The sequence below is a fragment of the Malaclemys terrapin genome, chromosome 7 (genome assembly GCF_027887155.1).
Source record: "Malaclemys terrapin pileata isolate rMalTer1 chromosome 7, rMalTer1.hap1, whole genome shotgun sequence".
Classification (NCBI taxonomy): domain Eukaryota; kingdom Metazoa; phylum Chordata; order Testudines; family Emydidae; genus Malaclemys; species Malaclemys terrapin.
This window is the reverse complement of record NC_071511.1, coordinates 54,291,232-54,307,084: the sequence shown is the minus strand read 5'-3', so window position 1 is coordinate 54,307,084 and position 15,853 is coordinate 54,291,232. Positions and strand designations below refer to the sequence as shown.

At 48.3% G+C, this 15,853-nt stretch overlaps 1 protein-coding gene across 8 annotated transcripts in view; it reads left to right on the top strand.

Moving 5' to 3' along the window:
• SORBS1 (sorbin and SH3 domain containing 1) overlaps nucleotides 1-15,853 on the top strand; it is a 289,445-nt gene that overhangs the window by 102,509 nt on the left and 171,083 nt on the right. The window lies entirely within an intron of this gene.

Sequence of the window (15,853 nt, the reverse complement as noted above, 5' to 3'; positions counted from 1 at the left end):
ATTGGGTAGTGCAGGCTCCCCCTGTTGAAGTCAATGGGGCTTCCACCAGGTGCAAGGACCTACACAGATAAAGGGTGCAGGATCAGGGCCATAGTTTGGGTTTACACTGGTGTAACTAAAATCAGTAGTAATTCCATTTAAGTCATCAGAGTTACTCTGGATTGACACTGGAGTAAATAATAGTGGTATATGGCCACAGTGCTGATAGCTGACATTCCCGGTGCTACAGGGTTTGTGGTTTGGGACTCAAAGATGCTTGAAAAGTGCTTGTATGGTTAGATCAGAATAGATTTAGTCTGAGACTTTCAAAGTGGTGTCAAAGAGTTAGGTGCTCAACTCCCATTGAAATTCAGTAATGATCAACCCCTAGCTCTTATCTAGTGTGTTTCATCAGCAAATCTCCATGCGCTTTACAAAGGAGGTCAGTATCATTATCCCTATTCTACAGATGGGGAAACTGAGTCACAGAGCGGGGAAGTGACTTGCCCAGGTCAACCAGCAGGTCAGTGGCAGTGGAACCAGGGGATGAGGGGTTCTAGCACCCTGCAATGAAAACATTGTGGGGGCAGATCTAGGTTTCCATCCCTCCAATGATTTATGTGGTGTGATTAGGACCCAGATATGTTCTCCCCCCCCCACACACACACGTGTGTGTGTGGGGGGGGGGGAGACAAGAACGGGATCCAGAGAGGGGCTGGAGCGGCCACTCCAGTGCACAAGATCGGGCTGGCCACCAGGGAGCAGGTAGGGGTCCCCAACCCAGCCTGGTTCTGCCTTTAAGCCACCTGGGTCCTGATGGAGACGCCCACCGTAGGGGAAGAGGAGCATATGCTCTAGCTGCTGAGGTGGGGTGGAGAATGGGACAGGGTACTGGCACCTGGATGGGGGAAGGGAGGCATTGGTGCACAGGATGCCAGCTGCCAAGGAGGGGATGGAGGAGCACAGGGAACAGGCCACCAGCTGCCCAGGAACTACCATAGGAACGACTAGGGTGACCAGATCACACAGGTGAAATATCGGGATGCAGGGCGGAGCAAAAAAAAAAAGGCCGCTGGAGCTCCACATCCCCCCCCCCACACACACCAGCTTGCCTCCGCTCTGTCTCCACCTCCCCCCTCCCTCCAGCGCTTGCGCCGCCATACAGCTGATCAGCACAAGCCTGGGATGGAGGGGGAGGAGGAGGAATGCGGCGTCCCTGGGGAAGAGGCGGGGCCAGGGCAGGGATTTGGGCAGGGATCCAATGGGGCAGTGAGGGGGCGGGGCTGAGGGCATGGGGCTAGGGCGGGGATTTGGGGAGGGATCCAATGCGGGAAGGAAGGGGCGGAGTCGGGGCGGGGGGGGCGCGAGCCCCCTCCGGGCTCTGCTCCGCCTGTGAGCGGAGGCAAAATATTGGGACAATTCGCGTCCCGACCGAAGGTAGGTCGGGATGCGGGACAAATAAGCAAATATCGGGACAGTCCCAATAAAATCGGGACGTCTGGTCACCCTAGGAATGACGGTGGGAACTACCAGGCTGTCCCTTCCCAGCCAGGAGCTGGCTGTCTTCCCCCACTCTGTCGTAGTCGCTCCCCTCACTCCCCCTTTGCCCCCCCCATGCACAAGGAGCTTCCACCCCCAGAGTGGCAGAGCCAGGAATAGAAGCCAGGTCTCCTGCGTCCTAGCCCAGTGCCCCATCCAGTAGATCATGCTGCCCATAGATTACTTTGAAAATCCCCAGCCTTAGAGAATTATCATTAGAAAGGAAACACCATCTTTAATCATGTTCATTTGCAATGCTTCTCACTCCCAACAGGATTTGGGGATATATTAAATGGTTTTCAATCCAATCCTCACCAGTAAGGTCGGTTTTTACATGGGCTCCAGAACAATTATTTCATTAGTAAATCTGTGTATAGATGAATTAAAAAATACATAATTCCATTGACATTTTGTTTTGTCTAAGACAGCTTGTTTAAATATTCTACTAGTATAATCAAGAACAGGAAATTGACCCTGTTTAGTCCCACATGCTTGCACTGGAGACAGCAGGTGATGTCATCTCCTTGTTGAAGTTCCCACACAGTATTTAATACATCCTTGATCTTTCCTCAAAGTGTTGTTTACTCTAAAATATCTGCTTTTCATAGGGAAGAGGAAACCTGCCATAAATGTTCTCCCTAGCAAGGCATGTGCTTTAAGAGAGGAGTGTGACTTTAAAATCTACTAGGGCTTTTCATGTGATCAGCTACTCCTATAAATGGGAAACAATCAGTGGCCCCCACACACTGAGGCTGAGGGATTGTAAACAAGAAACTATCCAAAAATACCATGGGTTTTGGCAGGGGTGGAACATTTTGCAGGAAGTTCATCTGTAGATAACATACAAGGCTACCACTTTAAAAGGCTTTTTAATAAGATCAAAAGTTTCCCACATTTTTTTAGTGTGATAATTTGTATTCTCACTGCTTTTGTACATGTTGGATATGATTTAAGTTTATGGACTTGTCTAAAGAACCAGAATCGCCTCCTGCATACCCATGGCAGTTCATCTATAACACTGAGGGGAACGAGCAGGGTGGTTTTCTAGAGAGCAGTTTAAAATGCTTTTCTTTCCTATTTGCCAAGTTTTTATTCTCAGTAGAATTTAATGACTCAAGTCTTGAAAAACTTCCATACATGGTTAAAGTGTAACCACTGGTGGGGATTTATTTAAACGATAGAGTTTCAGACAAACTCGTGTGGCTTTCTTCAATAGCCTCTTAGTTCTCTTCTGCAAGTTGGTGTGGCAGCTACTAAATGTGTTCACAGACAAGCCACGCCCAAACCCCATGAGGGTGGAAGCTTATCAAAGTAAGTGATGTCTGTATGTGGTGATTATAACATGCTCAGATCTGCCATGCTGATTAGACAGATAGAAGCCAACCTAGACTGGTCTGGGGATGTAGATCAGTAGTAGAGTGCATGCGTTGCATGTATGAGGCCTTGGGTTCATTCCCCAGGTTCTTCTTTGGGGGGGAGCTCAGTGGCTTGAGCATTGACCTGCTTAAACCTAGGGTTGTGAGTTTAATCCTTGAGAGGACCAGTTGGGGATTGGTCCTGCTTTGAGCAGCATGTTGGACTAGATGACCTCCTGAGGTCCCTTCCAACCCTGATATTCTATTATTCTAGACAGATAGAAGCCAGTCTCCCCCAACAGTCAAGTCAAGGAAAGCCAGAAAGATGGACATATCTCGATCTGTAGTTTCATGGGGCTCCTTCAACCTTCTCACTATTCCCCCATGGCTTCCCAGACCTCACCTGTCTTTTCCTCCTGCTTCACTGCTGTCTCTTTACTCACTAGTTGGTGCAATAACTGGGGTAATATAATTGACTTTGTATGTTGGCCCCAGTTGGCTTGCAGTTGTATCCATTTATCTGTTTACAGCAACTTAGTGTATACAGCACTTATTACTGACCATGCTGGTATGAAAAGTCAGCAGAAGTTTCTAAGCCCTTACTGTCTCATGGCTTAATGTATCTTGACATTTATATGTAAACAATCCTGTGAAATAATTTACAAATTCCCATGCAGTTGGCAGAGCCCTGATACTAGCAAGTAACTTCTAAACACTTAGGGGAGGTACTGTGGTTGAGAGCTTGTTAATGTCAGGCAGGGACTCCTGAATTCTAATGCTAGCTCCGCCTAGCCTGTCATGTGACCTTGGGTAAGTCACTAAACCCGGCCATTGGGGGCATCTAGCCCCCAGCCCCTCCCCTTGTGCCCAAGGCGACGCCTCTCCCCTCCCCTTTTATGCCCCTCCCTTGCAGGAGCCCAGAGTACCCCTGCCGTGGCCCCCAGCACCGGATGGTCAGGCGGCCACCCCCAGCCCTAGTGCGCTGGGTGGCCAGCCCCAGAGCGCAGGGCGGGTAGTGCGGTCCCAGCACCAGCTTCCCCGAGTCCCTGCTAGTCTGGGCTTGGCCAGGGCAGAGCACCGAGAACTGCAGGAGGGAGCCTGGGGGTGGAGTGTGGGCGAGGCCACACCAGGCTGTTTGGGGAGGTACAGCCTCCCCCTGCCTACGATGCCCATACACTTAACCACTCTGGGTGAGATTTTCTACAGCACACAGCATTGACCAAACTCTGCTCCCACTGAAATCAGTGGAGGTCTAATTCTTATTTACACTCAGGCCACTAAAGGAGCCTTAAGATTGGGCCCTTTACACTGCCAGACTGGAATTAAGGAGCCTCCGTTCAAATGAGAATCAGGCCCTGGGAGTTTTACTTCTGACTTCAGTGGGACCAGCTGGTTACAACTCTGGATGTCTCATCTTGTGTCTCTGTTTCCTGATCTGTAAAATGGAACAAATAATGCCTGCCTGCCTCATACAGCTGTGGTGAGGATTAATGAATTTTTGTACTGCCCTTTGATGATATCCAATGCTATGTAAGTGCCTGCTCACGTCATTCACTTGGACTAAGTTATTAGCTGTTCAGTGAAGAATTCATAGGGTATTTTATATCCCTCTGAGGAACTGTACCAGATGGAGTGATTTACTTTTATTAATCATACGCAAGTATCAAAGATTAATATAGAATCCAACATGCCATGTTTATTGCTGAAATGCTAGATTGCATCATTCTGAGTGATATCCTGTCTTGTGTTAACCATACTATAGATCACAAGACTATTAGTGAGAGCCAATTACATTCTGTCATAACATTATAACAATCTACCAATTGCACATGGCATTTCGTAATGGATCCTTGTTAAAGTTCACAAGGATATAACTCTCTAACTGCCACATGCATTTTGCAGATTGATAATGGAGCATTTTGTTACAGAAATTAACCGCCTTTTTCCTCTTACTGTTAACAGACTAAAGCTTAAATTAATACTCTGCAATGTACCTTGGGGTAATGTTTCTCAATTTGCATTCAAGTGTTGGCAGAAGTAAATAAAAATATATTGTTATTTGATCAGAGACAGTTGTTTGATAAATAAAGAGGCCACTGTATTAGGCGTAGATTAATATAGTTATGGTCTCCTCATAAACAAACTGGCTAACAGATGGCCTGATTCTTTTCTCAGAGGAGTAGTCCTTACTCATCCAAGCAGTCCCATTGATATTATTGGGATTATGCATGGAAGGGCTGTTTGCTTGTGTACAAGCTTGCGAGATCAGGTTGTAAACAGGTGACACAGCATAGCCATTCTTTGTGTGTGTCAGGGCAGGGCGGGTGGTGAGGGAGGCCAGTAGGGTTGGGTTGTCTTGAAGCACAGAACATGCACAGCTTCTGCTATTTCAGTGGGTCAACAATTGTGGCACAAAAGTAACATTGATCTGAAATGTAGCTTGAGGAAATGTCTTATTTCATTTCTACTCTGTTCAAATCATAGGCAGAGCTAGAATCAATAAAGATACATAAATCTTTCCTGGACTTAATCTATATTTCCTTCTCTTTGTGGCATATTCCGTCTCTATTAACACTGGAATAAACAGGATCCACTAGAGCAGGTTAAATACAGATAATAACATTGACTGTTTGTGAACAGCAATACAGTAAGGAAAGACCACAGTGGTTTGATAACTTGGGAGCAGTAAAACAGGTTGGAATTGAGTAATTCAGCACTTTTCCAATAAATGTGTAGAGTTCTAAATTACTCCAGCAGAGAACTCCTGTGCAAACTCTGACTTGCCATGCAGCCTGTCTGAAAGTATCTCATATTAAAGGCATTACATTTAATCAACAATAATATTTTAAAGTTAATATCATTCTTCAGGTCCCAAACTACAGAGAACCGCTGAAGTGCAGCCACTTCTTGGGACTGAAGGCAGTGGTCAGCATGCTGCAAGGCAATCAGGAGAGGGCAAATTTCATGTAAGGGCAAACCCCTGCTCTTCTGAAAGGGCCATGGGATATTAATGTCTTAACAGACAAGGATGCTGGGTTCTCCAGAGTCTCATTTGAAGACTCACACAGTAACCTGTGTGGAACACAGTGTGTATGTCTTGGGGTGAGGAAGGGCTGAATCAAGTTTGCTGGACTTTGATGCTCTGATTTCAGGGAGTTTGGTGTTCCAAACTTAATGTTCAGACCATTTGAGCCATCCCCTCTGGCTTTTTATTCATATTGCTTCTGCCAAATGTTCTGCACTAACCTTGTCTTTGCTATAAATACTGCAGTGCTTGGAATCTGGAGTTGGCTTCTTCATCTGTTGTAGTTACAACAAATGTGGTCGAGCTGTATCCAAACAACTTCTTATCTTACAAACCACAACCATTTGTCAGCTATGTTTGTGTGTCCACACTGATGCTACCTAACTGCATGTGCATCAGTACATATGGGGGGGAAATCTATTCCATTCTGCCTCTGCAGAGGATAAAACATCTGCAGGACAACTCACAGAATAAACTCTGGGAAGGTCAATTACAAATTGAGGTGGGAAGAAGGAGGGCTGGCAAACTCCATAGATAAACATGATCAGGAGTTCCTGTCTAAGTGTTATGACCTGGTTACAGAATAACAACCATTTGCCAGCTGAGGTTGTGATCCATGGTTATTTGCCATGGTTACTAACAGTGAATCAGCAATGTTGGGTGTGGATAGACCCATATTTAGAGCCAAGTCTGTCACTGATTAAGAGTTATAATGTAGACAGCCCCACAGCGTGTGTTAATCTGCCATCCACATTTTGCAAAATCTCGGAAGGAAAACTTAGATGCTGTTGAGCACTGCTGAGTCTCTGTACTGGTGGGAAGAAGGCAGGAAATATAGTGGGTCATAAAAATAAAATAAAACCTGAAGCTGGCAGCAAATTCCAATTTTTTTTAAAACATTGATAAGCCAAGAGTTTCATGCCATAAACATTTCAGGTCAAACGCCACCTTTTTGCATGCGGAAAGTTGTAAATCAAATTTGGCAGTTCTAGTCTGAGAATGTGTCAGTTGGAACTAGGACAGCATTTTGGCTTGTTCATTGATAGTTTTGGAGCGGAATTGGGGGTAGATTAAAACAATTCTGATTCTGGGGGTTCTACATTTATATAGGCTGCACTTTTTGATGGTCAATGAGAGTTAGGCACCTGCTGTTTTAGGGCCTCATCTACAGCTCACTGTTATCAATGGACAGACTCCTGTTGACTTCAATGGGCTTTGGCTCTGGCCCTAACAATGCAAAGCAAACAATACATTACAGTTTCTAGGACAGGAAGCCAAGAAAATTTTTGCCGAGTGAAACTTCCAGGGGGAATTATGTTAGACAGAATAATTAGCCATTATGGGATACAGCACATTGGACTTAACCCTTCTGAGTATAGTTGTTCAGGGTACAAAGGGGGAATCTCTCTGATAAGAAGAGGTCAGTGGAGCTCCTTCAAGGATGGGATCTGAAAGACTGATAGGTGGAGTCTGAGCTTGTCAATAAGGGAGAGTGAGTTGGATGATGAGAGAGCAGTATATTTCCCTAAGCCTGTACCTGTCAAGATTAAGTTTGACTGAGTCTGTACTAGACTTCGGCTTAAACTTTCATAAGTGGCAAAGTCACTTAGGAGCCAAAGCCCCATTTTCAAGTGACTTAGACACTTGGAGCCGATGTCTCAATTAAAGTCCCCAAGGCACTTTTGAAAATGTTACCCTTTTGGCTGAAGTTCCCCACCTCTGCTAACGCTGGGTCCATCAGTGATGGCACCACTGGGAGCACTAGTGTAGAGAAGGGCATTGCTGGCCACCAGCATTTTAACCACCACATCATCTAGACTTGTTCTGCTCAGGGTAGGTGATAGGCTGGTTAAAATGCTGGCAGTTGGCCGGTTAAAATGCTGGCAGTTGGCCAACAGTAGCACGGCTACCATGGCTAGCACAGTGGAGCTGAATCAGGGGTAGCCAGTGTGGGAAACTTTTGAGAAGAAAAAATGGTGTGTAAACACAGTCTGTGTAGTTCTGATGTGACTACCCCCACAACCCCTGGTTTCTGTCTTAATAAAATCTTTATTAAAAAAACAGATCCTTGTAGTTTGAGATTCCTAGGGGAAACACTCCTAGAGCTGACAAAAACCAAAATGGGGAAACTCTATGGAGTTCTTGGTGGAAAGGCAATGTACAGAGCAGCCTGACCCTTATGAACCAGGTTCACATTAGATGCAGTTTCATGTGGGACACCAAACAGCCATTACCTGGGAATGACTCTTGATTACTCCTGGACTAGGTTCAAGCTAATGATTTAGTGGAGTGGTGACTATACCCAGTCCCTTTATCATGCTGTGTATACACGCTTCTCTAGGCACATTCAGAGAGTGCCTTAGTTGAAGGGCATCTAACCACTACTCTCAGCATGTTAATCAGCTCCTAGGATCCAGATTGTAGACATGAAACCCAAAGCTGCATTGTGTCCATAGGAAAACAGAGCCCCTAGAGAGTTCACTAACTATACAGAATTCCTCTTCTTATCAAAGGTGGCGGCATGGTCTAGTGGTTAGAGTAAATGACTGAGAGCTGGGTTCAACTCACAGCTCTGCCAATGAATTGCCATGAGACTTTTGGACAAGTCACTGCAATGCCTCCTGCCTCAGTTTCTCCATCAATAAAATGGGGGCAACACTCATATTTCACAATAAAAGATCCTGAGTTGGCCAGTGCTACAGAAATGCAAAGTCTCACTGTTATCATCAGCTTCTCACTTAGCTTCATAATGAGAAGCACAGATGGTTTGTTAGTGCTAACAAGACTCATCCTGTGATGCAGTCAGAGACTTGCCATTTGCAATGGCATAGTTTCCATTTGCCATGATGGTCTATTTCAGAGCTGCTTCTCATTATTTAGTACTGGGTTATATCACTTTATTTCTGTAGATACTTCTATCAGAAACCAACTCCAGAAGTGGTGGCTTGGCAGTAAATCAGGGTGACATACTCCAGCTTTCACAGAGACTTAAGGCTTAAGTATTTTGGTTCTGATGTTTCCTCTTCACCTTACTTATCATGCTGGCATTGCTGGGGATTAACTGATGCAAGACCACTATTCTGGATGTTCATGACCATCCCATACAGACAGTAAGTGGTGTTAGCAACATTTAAAATAAAAAGTGACTTGTTGATGTAAGAGACAAGTGTTTGGGGTTGCTAAGTCGTCTTTGTTTTGGGAAATCTATTAAGATGTCAAGTAGTCCCTATGGTAAACAGCATTCTGATCCTCCCAGTTGTGTAGCTCCGACATTTAGCACTGACAGCTAGTTCTGTAGGTAATGGTGCATTCAGCTTCCACAGCTATTCTCCTAACAGATCTCTCTATCTGCTTATGGGCTGCTGCTAACAATTTGCATGGCAATTCATACTAATTGCCAGCAGCACTGTCACCTGTTACTAGCAATTCAGAGTCAAATGCTGCCTCTCCACAGAATAATTATCCATGTTAAAAGATGCTTCCATAACATACTGTACTCCGTAAACAACACTCCTGTACTGACATTCGCCTTGTGCTTTCTAAAGAACACTGATGAAAACCAGCTTGGCTTCAAGCAGGCTACTTCCAGCCCTTACTGCGGTGCACAGAGTAGGGGTGAGTGCTGGAATCTCCCCAACTCCTGCACAGGAGCCAGGGCAAGTGCACCCCTGCACTCAAGGGAGTGCCACACTGCTGCTATATGCGTCCATGGGGCGCAAGCCACCCCAAAAGGAGCAGAGCATTGGCTCCCAATGCACACCAGCCCACAGAGTTAGAGGGAGCAGGCTATGCCATTCTAAGTGATGGTGCAATGAGGGCACTGGCCCGGTGATTTGGGGAGCTTGGGGGAATTGAGCCCTCTGTGCCCCTACTGGGGCAATGCAGCTCCACACCCACCCCACTCCCCCATGGCAAAATGCCACAATCTCTAACTCCTCAGATCTCACTTCACCAGAGTCTCACTTTATGGAAATGGCTGGTTTGATTTCCAGCAGTTGAGTCAGTAAAATAACATGACTTAGCACCTTGGCATTGCCCTCCATTCAGGGCTTTCGCTATGAGGGAGGAAAGTAGGATTAGCCCCATTTTACTGTGGGGAAACCGAGGCATCAAGAGTTAAGTGACTTGGCCGTGGTGTCACAGGGAATCTGTGGCAGAGCTGGGGTAACTTCCAATCTGATGCCTTAACCACATCCTTCCTCTCTGTTTTACTTCCATTGTTTCCAAGTAAAAATTGAAGCACTTTATCATTTTGAGAAGAATAACTAGGCCCTCAAACCTGTTTGGCTATGCTGTGATGGTAGCTCTCCTTTCCATAGGAACTATGGACATGCGTCTCCCTTCTCAGTTTGATTGCTGAACAGCTACTGAGCTGTTTCTCTGGTTTACTATCCCTGCCCAGCCATTTCCGCTCTTCTCCTACCCTGGGAAGTTCAAGGCTGCAGTTAGGGGACTGGATAACTCCAGGAGTTCAGAACAGCTCTCAGAACCGTTTAGTTCAGGGTCAGCCAGCCTGAATTTGACACAAGTCAAGAGATTGAAGGTTATTGTTGCTGAAGTGAGTTGCTGGAATCAGTCTAGTTCCTAGTGTGCTGGAATCTGTCATGATCAGTTCTAACTTTTGGCACGTTCTGTAGGACTCAGTGCAGAGGCTGAATGTGGCATGAGCACAGTCTCCTCCCAGAGGTGGCTTCCAAAAGAGCTCAAGCATATTAGTAGCAATCAGCACTTCCATAGTGCTTTCCAGCTGGAGATCTCAAAGTGCCTTATGAAGATGGTATTATTATCCTCCCTTTTACAGATGGGGGAAGAACAGAGATACAGGGACATTAAAAGTGACTTGCCCACGGTCACACAGGGCCTCCATGGCACAGCTGAGGTTAGACCCACCGACTGCAGAATCCCCAGCTACCTCCTTATGATAGTTCAGTGTGGGGAAGCATTTGCCCATATCATTCTGTGGATTTTGCAGACAGGCTGCATTGACTTCAGTGGGCTTTGGAGAAGGCCCAGAGTAGTGCTTTAATTTCCAATGCTTCTAATCTGTCACCATTCTCAGCTAATTTGTTTAAAAAGGCACAATGCATTTCCTTGGGAAATCTGCCAACTGAACCCAGCTTTTCTCCTTACATATTGTGGTTGTATGTCGAGTTGCTCTTATGTTCAGATTTAGTGCAGATTACAGGGTGTACTTACTTAGCTTTTTCTTTGTGACGTCCCTAGTCAGAATCCTATGTAATCAGTGTGCCTGTGGGATCCTGGGCTATTGGGGAGCTAGTGAAACTCTAGCCGTGTGTGTATTCCTTGACTCTGACTATATAAGGGATGGGGGAAGGATGCCACTTTCCAAGTATGCAAAGTGCTTGTATGGCTTATTTCAACTCAGTTGTGGAATGAATCCTGCTCAGCCTGGCTCAGAGAGGAACCAGGAGCCATTGAGAATGGGACACAGGAGAGTGAATGCAGACTAACAGGACTGTGCTGTGGAACCCAGATGAGATACCTGATCTGCTACCAACTTGGGCCCAACCTGTGGTGATTATAGGCTAGCACAGAGGTGGGCAAACTTTTTGGCCTGAGGGCCACATTGGGGAATAGAAATTGTATGGCGGGCCATGGATGCTCACAAAATTGGGGTTGGGGTGCGGGTGAGGGCTCTGGCTGGTGTTGCAGGCTCTGGGGTGGGGCACAGGATGAGAGGTTTGGGGTGCAGGAGGGTGCTCCAGGCTGGGATTGAGGGGTTTGGAGAGCAGGAGGAGGATCAGGACTGAGGCAAGGGGTTGGGGCATGGGGAGAGGCTTAGGGATGCAGGCTCTGAGCAGCGCTTACCTCAAACGGCTCCCAGAAGCAGTGGCATGTCCCTTCTCTGGCTCCTACACGGAGGCATGGCCAGGTGGCTCTGCATGCTGCCCCATCCGCAGGCACCATCCCTGCAGCTCCCATTGGAGCGTGTAGGAGCCAGAGCAGGGTTACCTAGGGAGGTAGTGGAATCTCCATCCTTAGAGGTTTTTAAGACCCGGCTTGACAAAGCCCAGGCTGGGATGATTTAGTTGGTGTTGGTCCTGCTTTGAGCAGGGGGTTGGACTAGATGACCTCCTGAGGTCTCTTCCAACCCTAATCTTCTATGATACTATGACTCAGGCCGCGGCTTCTGGGAGCCGTGTGGTACAGCCCCCAACCCAGCACCCCGGCAGGAGCAGGGCCGAACCGCGTGGTCCGGCCCTCGACCCAGTGCTCCAGTCGGCGCGCCAGAGCATGGCCAAGCCACATGGTGCAGCCCCCAACCCTGCTCCCCAGGGGGAACTTGCGGCCCAGCTTAAAACGGCTCGGCCCACAGGCCATAGTTTGCCCACCCCGGGGGGACACTGTGTGTGGCATTGCAGATTGATAGCGGTTGTGAGGAAGGAGAGTGGAGGTTAGGTCCAGCTTTCAGTGGAGACCACAATACATGCAGGTTGAGTGCAGCCAGAATCCTATTGGAATCTTCTACGTGGATAGGTGCAGAGGATTCCATTGTTTGCTTGGAATAGTGACTCTTAAATTGTAACCCATTTACCAATTGTACCCAAGATAAATAAATAAAATTACTTCAGTATTTGCACTATTCCCATGAACCTTCCTGTACTTATTATAAGGGACCTCTTGGACACTGCAAGTCCTGAAGTTAACTAACTGCAAACACATATTTAGTGATCCATAGCAAATGACAAATTCTGAAGAGGTCCCTCTTGATTTTATATATATTCTATAAGTTCTATAAGTCAAAATGTGGCCTTTCCTCTCCCCTTTCTTCTCCCCTTTCTTTCCAAAGGACTTGCACTTTGGGGGTGAGTTCTGAGTGTCATGGCATTACCACAGACTTTCCCATGAATGATGTTTATGTTGCGGAGTATTGGGGGACTCAGGGCCCTGCACCCCCGGCTTCCTGCGATTCACCATGACTCTCAGCCAGCCAGTAAAGCAGAAGGTTTATTTGGATGACAGGAATACAGTCCAAGACAGGTCTTGCAGGCACAGACAACAGGGCCCCCCTCAGTTAGGTCCAGCTTGGGGTCCCAGGGCATGCCAGCCCACCCCCCTTTGGGGGGGTCAGAGCCATCTCTGCCCCCCAGCCATCTCTCCAGCCTCCTTCTAGCCTGCTTCCAGCACTCTCCTTTTGCGACCCCTCCCCCCGCCTTTGTTCAGTTTCCCGGGCTAAGGAGTCACCTCACCTTCAACCCCTTCCTGGGTTCTCATGTTACACACTCAGGTATGCGCCCTCGGGCAGATCCCATCCTGCAATGCAGACTATCCCAGCACACTCCCCTGTCAGCATTCACAGACCACCGTGAGAACAGGCCCAGTTCGTCACAGTTTAACCCCCCCAACCCCTCTTTTCCTCTCTGGGTTACTTGGGAGCAGGCAACCCTCACTTGTGTTCCTGGGCGCCTGATGTTGTTGACATTAAAGGAGATCCTGAGTATCCCAATGGTGATGTTGAATAGGTGGGAATCCTCTAGCCACCCCTCTGCTGCAGTCCTTTTATTCCTAAAGGAATTTACAATTGGCGGCGACTTTAGCTGGCTGGCCCCTGTACACACTCGGCCTTGGGAACCTCCAGGAATAAACCCAGTCTAATAATAATAATAGTCTGTGGCCTGGGTGTAACTAAAAAATACCAATTATAAATAATATACATCCAATATACTTAAATTAAAGTTAACACACCTTTATTTAACAATTTAAAGAAACAGGGTATAACAGACTAAGATGATATGTCACTACTAATTTAAATCCACAGGGGGCAGTTGAAAAAATCAATTAACAAATATACTATACAATAATAAATGAAATGTATCTAACTGACATTTACACTGCCACCATTTACTCCACCCCGGAGTGTACACTCCTCTGGATTTCAGAATCCTAGACACTTGCTTGCATGCTTGAAGATCTGAAGCTGCATCCAGAACTCTGTTGGTTCTATGTATCAGTCCAACCAAGGCACCAAGCTGCACAACCCCTCTGACTGGAGTTGGCCCCGCCAAATGTCAGCAGCTCTGGGTCTGGTTCAATGGGACGATCATTCTGCCTCTCCTCAGACTTAGTCTCTCTGCTGTGCCCCTTCCCTTGCAAGTACTTTCCCAAACAAGAGTGGAGGTTACTCTCAGTTCCTTCACTGCAGGCTCACCTCAGTCAGCTCTAGGCACAGCCATAGTCTCTGCCCTGGTTCCAGTGAAACCACCAATCACCTAGGGTTGCCAACTTTCTAATCGCACAAAAGCAAACATCCTTGCCACAGCCCCTGCTCCACCCATTCCCTGAAATCCTGCCCCAAGGCACTGCCCTCTCACTCCATCCCCCCTCCTGTCACTCGCTGTCCCCCACTCTCACTCACTTGCTCATTTTCATCAAGCTGGGGTAGAGGGTTAGGGTGTAGAAGGAGGTAAGAGCTCTGGATGGGAGTGCAGGCTCCAGGATTGGGCCAGAAATGAGAGATTCAGGTTGTGGGAGGGAGCTCCAGGCTGGGGCAGGGGGTTGGGCTCTGGCTGGGGGTGAGGGCTCTGGAGTTGAGCCGGGGATGAAGGGGTTGGGATACAGGAGGGGGCTCTGGTGTGGGGCTGAGAGGTTCAGAATGCGGGAGGCAGTTACAAACTAGGGCAGTGGGTTGGGGTGCAGGAGGGGGCTCAGAGCTGGGGCATGGGGTTGGGGCATGTGAGGGCGTATGGGGTACAGGCTCTGGGCTTACCTCGGGCAGCTTCCCGAAAGCAGCATCCTGTCCCTTGGCTCCTACGCAAAGGGGCGATCAGGCAGCTCTGCACACTGCCTCCACAGCTCCCATTGGCCACAGTTCCTGCGGAGCCAGCACTTGGTGTGGGGGCAGCGCATTGAGCCTGCCTGGCCACCCCTGCGCCTAGGAGCTGAGGGACATGTCACTGCTTCTGGGGAGTTGTGCGGAGCCAGGTAGGCAGCCTACCTTAGCTCTGCTGCACTGCCAACCTGACTTTTAGCAGCCCGGTCAGTGGTGCTGACCAGAGCTGCCAGGCTCCCTTTTTGACCAGGTGTTTGGGACACCTGGCAACCCTACAACCACCTCTGAAGCTCGCTGCTCGATCAAAACCCCAGCAGGCTCTCCGCAGCAGCGTCCAGGGTCCTAGCAGCAGTTAGCAACACTCCTGGTATAGACAGAGCTCCATACCATCAATCTGGCTTCTCTTCTGCTTCCACAAAATGGAGCCCAACTGCCTCCTCTCCCTGCACTCCCTGGAAGAGGAAGTCGCTCACTCTTTCCCCAAGGCATCATGGGAGTTGTAGTTTCTAAGGCTAGATTGCAGCACACAGGATCTCCCCAACTGGAACTAGGGTTACCATACGTCCGGTTTTTCCCAGACATGTCTGGCTTTTTGGTAATCAAACCCCTGTCCGGGGGGAATTGCCAAAAAGCCGAACATGTCCGGGAAAAATACCGGCCGGGCACTTCTCCTCCCGCGGCTGCTCTGCTCCTCCCTTGACTTTTCGGCTCTGTTTAAGAGCCGAGCTGCCCAAGCACTCCGGCTTCGGGCAGCCCCCTTGGCTCCAGACCCCAGCCACCGGCCGGGCACTTCCCCTCCCGGGCTCCAGCTGCTCTGCTCCAGCGGCGCAGGGTCCAGAGGCAAGGGGGCTGCCCGAAGCCGGAGCGCTTGGGCAGCTTGGCTCTTAAACAGAGCCGAAGAGTCAGGGGAGGAGCACAGCAGCCGGAGCCCGGGAGGGGAAGTGCCCGGCCGGGGGCGCAGGGTCTGGGAGCTGCCTGGCAAACCGTGAAGCCGGTAGCGCTTGGGCAGCCCTTTTCGCGTGGCTGGGAGGGAGGAGGGGGAGTTAGGGCAGGGACTTTGGGGAAGGGGCAGAGTTGGGGTGGGAAAGGGGTGGGGCCAGGGCCCCGTGGAGTGTCCTCTTTTTTTTATTTTTTAAATATGGTAACCCTAACTGGAACACTTCC